Below are 7,754 nucleotides of genomic sequence, written 5' to 3'. Positions count from 1 at the left end.
AAGGAGGATAAATGGAGACAATATCACCTTCCCATGCAGCCTAAATCTTGAGAAGGAAGGCACAGCCTGGGAATAAAATCAAACAGCTCTTGTAGAAAAAAATGTGGGAGGCATCCAAAGCAAAAATGTTAGTAACATCTCCCACAAGAAAGAAGAAAATACATTTTAAGTGAAAAATGGTACAAGAAAGAGGTGGCTAAGTGTTTGAGAGAAGGTCATGTAAGAGCCCTATGAAATAAACAGTTTCCAATCCAAAGAGAAACCAGCTAAGGAGAATGACTGATTTCCATAAGAACCAGAGAAATAAAATGACAATGGCCAAGAAAGAGATCAAAGGTCATACGCAAAACCACTCTATATTCAGTGATCATAGAAATGGATAAACCACTCTAAAAAAGCCAGGTTAAAAATGAAGAGATGAGAAAGCTGATGATCTGGAAGAAAGGTGTAGCAAATTGACTAATATCAAGAAACTACCCACTTGTGGTGATAAATTGCAAGGGTGGAAGATCAGAAAGAGCAAGTAGAAAAATGGGTTATTCTTGAAGAAAAACCAGTCCATCTTATAAGGGATTGAACAAAAGCCACACATGAAGATGAAGAAATGAAACATTATTCTGATAGATGGACATCCAGGGCTGACATAAAAAGATACCTCAAAGATGAGAAATGGAGGCTCTGGGACTGCTATGAATCAAAGGAGCAGAAGTCATGATTGAGTTAGCAAAAAAGGGACAACGAAAAAAACATGATAGGGGTGCTTTGAATTAAAGATAACACCATGGGAAGAAGTCAAAGAAGGAAATAAGCATACAGAAAGAACATGGACTAATCCACACTTGGAGGGAATACCACCAGGGCCAGAGAGTATATGATTCGTGACCAATAAAAGGGAACCTTGGTGTAGAGGAAAGTCACAAATGCATCGATAAGAGGACTCCTAAATTGGGTACAAGTCTATAGAAACACCACACGATGTAAAGACCAATGTTTCAGAAGGATTCAATCTGAGTAAAACAGCTGTTCTGTTGCTACATTTAAATCTCCAAGAACATGGAAGGCCAACACCAGGATGTTGTTGTCATGAGCTGAAGAACATGAAAGCAGGGGCACCGAGAGTGAGTAACTCCATTTCAGTTGATGGAAAATGCTAGTGGAGTTATAATAATAGCTGAAAATAAGGTATCAACAACTATAACAATGGATGGTGGCAGGTTCAATGAACTGACCAAATCTCATAAACAGTGAAGTGGAAAGACCATTTCTTCCGAGACCAAATGTCAAAAAATGTGAGTGTTAAGTCCAGGCAGGGTGGAGGAAGATGGATGCTCAGAGTTGTGAGTTGTGTGGAAGTATTTGAGCCACCACGATAATGAGAGGTAAAGATATGAATGTAAAGAAATGAGAGAAAGCAGTGGATCACATGGCATATCCTACCAATCCACCAAAATCTATTGAAAATGAGCCAAAAGGGCACATGACAGAGGCAAGAGTCCCCACAGAAACTATTGCATAGAAAGAAAAGGAGACATGAGCCTTGGAACCCAGAAGCTCCATATCTTGGAAATGTAAAGGAGAGGGTTCTGTGTCACAACAAATGAGGTGATAAATAATATTTGTTGAACTTATTTTAAGTTCTGAAATTGTTTCTTATATGAAATACTAATACCATAAGAAAATTATTAAAAGATTAACCAGGATACATCTGAACAAAATATTTAAAACTCATAAAATTGTTCATAGTTGATAAATGTCCAAGACAACAAAGTATCATACTTTCTAAACAACTTGGAAAGTTCTACCCACAGGTGCAACTTAACATCATTTTCAAAAGAGCACATGAGAGTATCTCTTAAGCCCTCCCAATCTGGCAATCCAAGATACGGTTAGATTTGACAAAGTGCCACATAAAAGGCTTGTAAAAATAATTATCTGTATAGGTATGGGAAATAAGTTATGAAATTGGATAAAAGAGTAACTGAATGGAAGAAAACAGAGGGTTGTTACAAATGGAGTTTAGTCAAACTGGATTAATGTTACAAGTGGGGTACCTCAGGGCTCAATCTTAGGACTTTTGCTCTTTTTGATTTACATCAATGACATAAATTTGTAGATGATATTAAGGTCTTGGGTGTTTCTAGCTGTGAAGAGGATATTGCTGATTTACTAAAGGATTAAGATCATTTAGTGAGTTGGACAAATAAATGGCAAATAGGTTTTGATTCTATTAAATGCAAGATAATGCATATGGGTTATCATAATTTGAATTAAGTAAAATTTGGATGGGAATAATCTTAACAGTGTTATGAAAGAAAGGAATCTTGGTGTAATGGTTCATAAGACTCTTAAGCGATCCAAGCAGTGTGCTGTTACTAGCGGTATGGCAAATAGGAATTGAGGTTGTATCTACAGAAATATTGAATACTAGTCTAAAGAGGTTATAATTTCATTGTATAGGTCACTGGTTAGGCCACATTTGGAGTATCATGTTCAGTCTTGGGCTCCTGATCATAGGAAAGACATTGAATTGTTGGAAAGGGTTACTAGAATGGTGCCTGGGATGGAGGGTTTGTCATTCAAGGAGAGGCTAAAATCTCTCAAATTGTTTACTGTTGAAAAAAGAAGAGTTAGAAGGGATCTGATTGAGGTGTTTGAAATGCTTAAGGAATTGATAGTGTTGATGCATCATCTTTTTTCATATTTAACAATGAGAATAGTAGGACAAGGGGACAAAAATCTAAATTTTGGCATGGTAGGAGTCATTTTCAGCTAAGACAGTTTTTGTTTTTCTAACAGGGTGGTTGGCCTTTGGAATGGGTTGCCTTCAGATGTTGTGGAGGCAGTAAGTTAAAGTGAGTTTAAGAGAAAGCTTGATAAGTATATGAATGACAAGGGCTGTCTTTAAGAGTTTATTTATTTATTAATAGTTTCAATTTAGTTTAGACGATGGGATAGCCGAGAAGGACCAATAGGTCTCATGTTAAAATTATGTCATGTTACGTTAAACTGAAGCATCTGATAACTGACACGGGGTTCACCATTATATATAATGGTAATTTCAATCTTGAATTGTTAATGTTATACTCTTTGGGCTATCTGCACTCTTTCCTCCATGAAGAATCAAACCACAGGTTTCAACATTGTAAGTTTCTAAACTTACGGCTGTCTCACCTGGGGAATGAGAATGTTCATCCACAACACAAACTTTCCCTGTTTTAATTATAATACAGTCTTCTTGTATATTTAATTTGTTTTAAAGCTTTTGTTTGTTTGTTTGAAGTTAAGCACAAAGCTACACAAAGGGCTATCTGTGCTCTGTCCACCATGAGTATCAAAACCCAGTTTCTAGAGTTGTAAGTCCACAGACATACCGCTGTGCCACTGGGGGGCTGTTTTAAAGCAACCTTTTTGTAAAATGACCTTTTAATAAACAACTTTTATTAATAGGATGTTATTTCAAAAATTAAATGTTGCAAATAACTTGCTTGCACAATTCTGTCTTAAATATTCTAGTGAATTTACTTACATGCTAACAATAATGAATCTAAATGCCTAAGTTTGCAAGCACATAACATTCATAATAACCATGTTCATCAGTTACTTTCCCGCTCTGATGTACATAACAAATATTGGTTTATATCCTGTAACACATTGTACAGTGACTGAATATCTTCTCATGCAAGTACTACTTGTTAAATAAACATTTTTATGCAGTATTTATATAAGGTGCATAAATTAGTTTCATTTATCTTACCTATGTGACACATTTTATACAACTGTTTTCTGATCAGTTGAATTTCAACAGATCTACAGTGCTACATTCCTTTGTAATTGGAAACTAATTTGTATTCAGGATTCATCATCACTAATGCACAACTAAATATTTAAATGAATACCTTTTCAAGCAAGAAGGAATTAATCAGTACTTATTATATTTATAACTTGTCATACAGTCCTTTTTAAATACATTTAACTTAATGTATTTTAGTGTAATTCCATAAAATGTGAGAAATAGACCAAAGAAATGCAGTCAAAAGAAAGAATAAAAAGAGACAAATTATTACTTTAATATAAAAAGATAAAAGTTATTGAATTATGCTAAAAAATATTTTGTATAGCTTAATAGTTTTCTTTTCCTAACAAATTTTCTTTGACTTTTGATTCATTTATTTCTTAATTATATTTGTTTGTAGTTAAGCACAAAGCTACACAATGGAATATCTGTGCTGTGCCCACAACGAGTATCGAAATCCATTTTTTTTTAATATGGTAAGTCTGCAGACATACCACTGAGCCACTGGGGGGTAATTTCTTGGATAGTGAAAAGGTGATTCAGTGATTAATTTTGTTTTTCCTCCATACCCCTAGGATGCATGATTTGTGGAGGACAATGTCTTTTTTTTTTCTATATCATTTTTTTTATAGCACCAGTTACATAAAGTTATACATGACAATTAAAATGAAAATTAACTTACTTTGATTTTCAAAATTCAACTCCCCAATAAACTGGTAAAGTGAGCCTTTAATATAACTGGTTGGGGGTAAAAGTGATGTATCAACCTCTAGCTCTCTGCAACTTACTGACTTTGAAGAAACTAAAGTAACTTTCTGGTCAACAGGAAAGTGGCTCTCTAACCTACATATTGAAAATGAATATTAATGAAAATCAAAATTTTGCATTGCATTAAATTTTACAATTGTAAAAAGCAGTCAAAACTTGATCCATGCACAGCATGATATTTTATAGATATTAATTAAAAATTAAGAATAACATTCAATACTTAGACTACTAGTTTTTTTATATCATTCGTTTAAGGGGTCCACTGCATCATACTGAAAAAGTTTGTTTCTGCCTGTTATAATATTGGGTGTAAAGAACTGACAAAAAATAATTTAATGACATTGCTCATTTTGTATAAAATACATAGGGTACATCAGATGTAATTAGTGGGATTAATTGCAGTATTGATAATAATTTTGTTTAAATTGTCATATACTTTTCTCCATATAAAAGTTAATATTTTCCTGCACTGAAAACTTATTCCCAATAGATTCTTACCTCCTTTCACATAACAGCTTTTGTCGACTTGTACTGCCTTCTACATGCACTAGCCTTGATATTCCCATCAACGCTCAAGTGTTTTTCACATGAAACAGTTGCATGATAGCATGCAAATGAGCATGTGACAACCCTCAACTAATAGGAATATAACAACTCCTAGCACAACTGACTTCCTCTATGCAGTTTAGCTTAACTTTTCTTTGAGATTGAGCAACATACAAATTAAAAGACACTAGAAGGTAAGAATCTCTCGGGAAAACATTTTCAGCATAGGAAAATATTAACTTCCAATACAATATTTTACTTCCTCTCACATAACAGCTAGAATCGAACACTGACCTGGCGGAGGGACTAGTGTACCGTAACCTAGAAAGTTCTTGAAGGAAGCCTGTGAAATGTATGAATAAAAAATACGTAAGACACTCCTGTGGGAGACTGCACCACTTTTGAACCAGGTAGACTCTTCACCTGTGAAACTGATGTGTCGCAATAAAGGCAGAATTGCAGAAGTAACCCCATAAGTTAAATAAAGAGACCCTTGGTGTATAGTGGCAAGGGCATGGTGGACCGTAATGGGGAGTTCTACGTCAACCAACACCAAATCTACCGTGATATAAATAGACAGTCCATGGTAGGAAGAGGGTCCTCTACCCTTCACCTCAGACACAGGAACTGGAAAGGAAGATCTGTTCCAAGGACCCATATCATCATGTATGCATGTTTAACATAACCAACACCAGGGAACCGACATCTAGACAACAGTAGGAAGCTGGACAGCAGTGTGGCTGTTCAACTCCAGTCCACAACCAGGTGGCATTGGGAATAAATTATCCAGTCCACAGTAGAAGGGTACCTACACCACTCACATGTGAGAACTTGTGGCTGGTCTAGCTCCAACCAACACCAGAACCCCCTCCAGGAACTGACTTCTGGGCAACATTAGGAAGGAGGGTTCCTAGCCAGATGGGTGAACTGCATTGTGGCAGAAATCATCCAGTCCATAACCAAGTGGCATCTGGAAAGAACATCAAGACCATGGTAGGAATGTCTATATGTCTATACACCATCTACAGAACACCACCACCCTACTCTCAACTGAGTGGTTTTAAAAACAAACTCAAGAGGAAGCCTCCATGGTCCACCACACCAGTGGCTTGGAGCTGGTAAGTGGTAAGGATTTTCCACTGAAAGAATGTGTGTGTGATGGGGGGGGGGGAGAATCTGGAGGAATGCAATACTGGATACAGTGCAAATGGTGACAGCAAAACCTAATTTTGAAAAGCAGACCTTTCCTGATACAGCCAAACCAAGGAGTGGCAGGGATGGGCAACTCATGTTAGTCCTTGAGTATATGGTCTGGGGCAAACATATTTATGATGCAAAATACTGCAAGGTAAAACTGACAAGTGGGCTTAAGAATACCCCATCTCTACAGTGAGTGTTATAGATCTGAATGTCCATACAGTGTGGGGTTAAGAATATACCTGGTCAGGCAGCGATCACCATTGAACAAGATCCGTATATGCAAGAAAAGCCCCTGTAAAAAAAGAATAGTATAAAAAGAGCACCTACCCACTCCTAGAGAAAATGTGGAGCTCAAGATGGCAATGGGAGATAGATGGTAAACTTTGGAGCAGGAAACAGCCAAATGATGCAGATAATATGTATGGGGAGTGGTCCACATGCCAGCATGAACTATCTCTTTTGAAGGGCAACAGAATTGGGCAACCAGGGCCATGGTAAGGTGACAGATTTGATGGGAGGAGGCTTAGAAGGAACAACGATCATTATTAAAAAGGGATGAATAAGCCAGACAATCAGCCAGCAAATCCAACCTGCATGGGTAATAGGAGAAATATATATCACGGGGAAAGGTTCCAATGAATAAACAAATGAGAACCATGGAAGGGAGCAGTGCAAGCCAAGTAATAGCAGAGAGCCCAGACAAAACATGAGGCAATCCAGATTGGAACAAGGAAAAAGGTGAAAAACTGAAGAGAGCGAAGGCAAATTTAGCCCCACGTGTGGCTGAAGTTTTGAGCAAGAAAGACCAATTTGTAATGATTTTTGTATATTCATCCCTACCTGTACTTTTTGGCATTGCCATCCCTACATCATACTTAATTTTTGCAAATTTCTTTTCTATTACTTGTTTCCTCTCTTTTTTTTTAGACAATTTCATTGAAGTAGGCTGATAAGTGAGCACTTTTATTTTTATAATTCAATAGTAATATATATTGTTAATATCATATCAGTTTCTTCATTGCACCTGTAGAATGACCTCATATATTGATATTATACCATACAATTGGCTACAATAGATCATTAATCAACAATGGTTATAAACTTGACATCTTGAGATTTAATGTTGAGGAACCTACAGTAAGGAAAGAACATATGAAAAATGCATAGCTGTACAATTCCTATATTCATGTTTGCATTATTTTTGGTACTGCCATCCTTACATTATTTTACATTAGCAAAGTGTGTTTTATTACATATTTTATGACATTTTTCCAATGACTGAAGGTTATTGTATTTTATGAATGTGTATAATAAAATTTAATATTATGCATATTGATTTTTTCCCCTCCTTCACTTCATACATAATATAGGGGTTGGCTCCCTAAAGACACCAACTGTAGAATGTACAAAGCACTGAATATTTGACATGTTACAGTCATCTGACATT

The sequence above is a fragment of the Limulus polyphemus genome, unplaced genomic scaffold, assembly GCF_000517525.1.
Source record: "Limulus polyphemus unplaced genomic scaffold, Limulus_polyphemus-2.1.2 Scaffold236, whole genome shotgun sequence".
NCBI lineage: Eukaryota > Metazoa > Arthropoda > Merostomata > Xiphosura > Limulidae > Limulus > Limulus polyphemus.
This window is presented reverse-complemented; position numbering follows the sequence as displayed.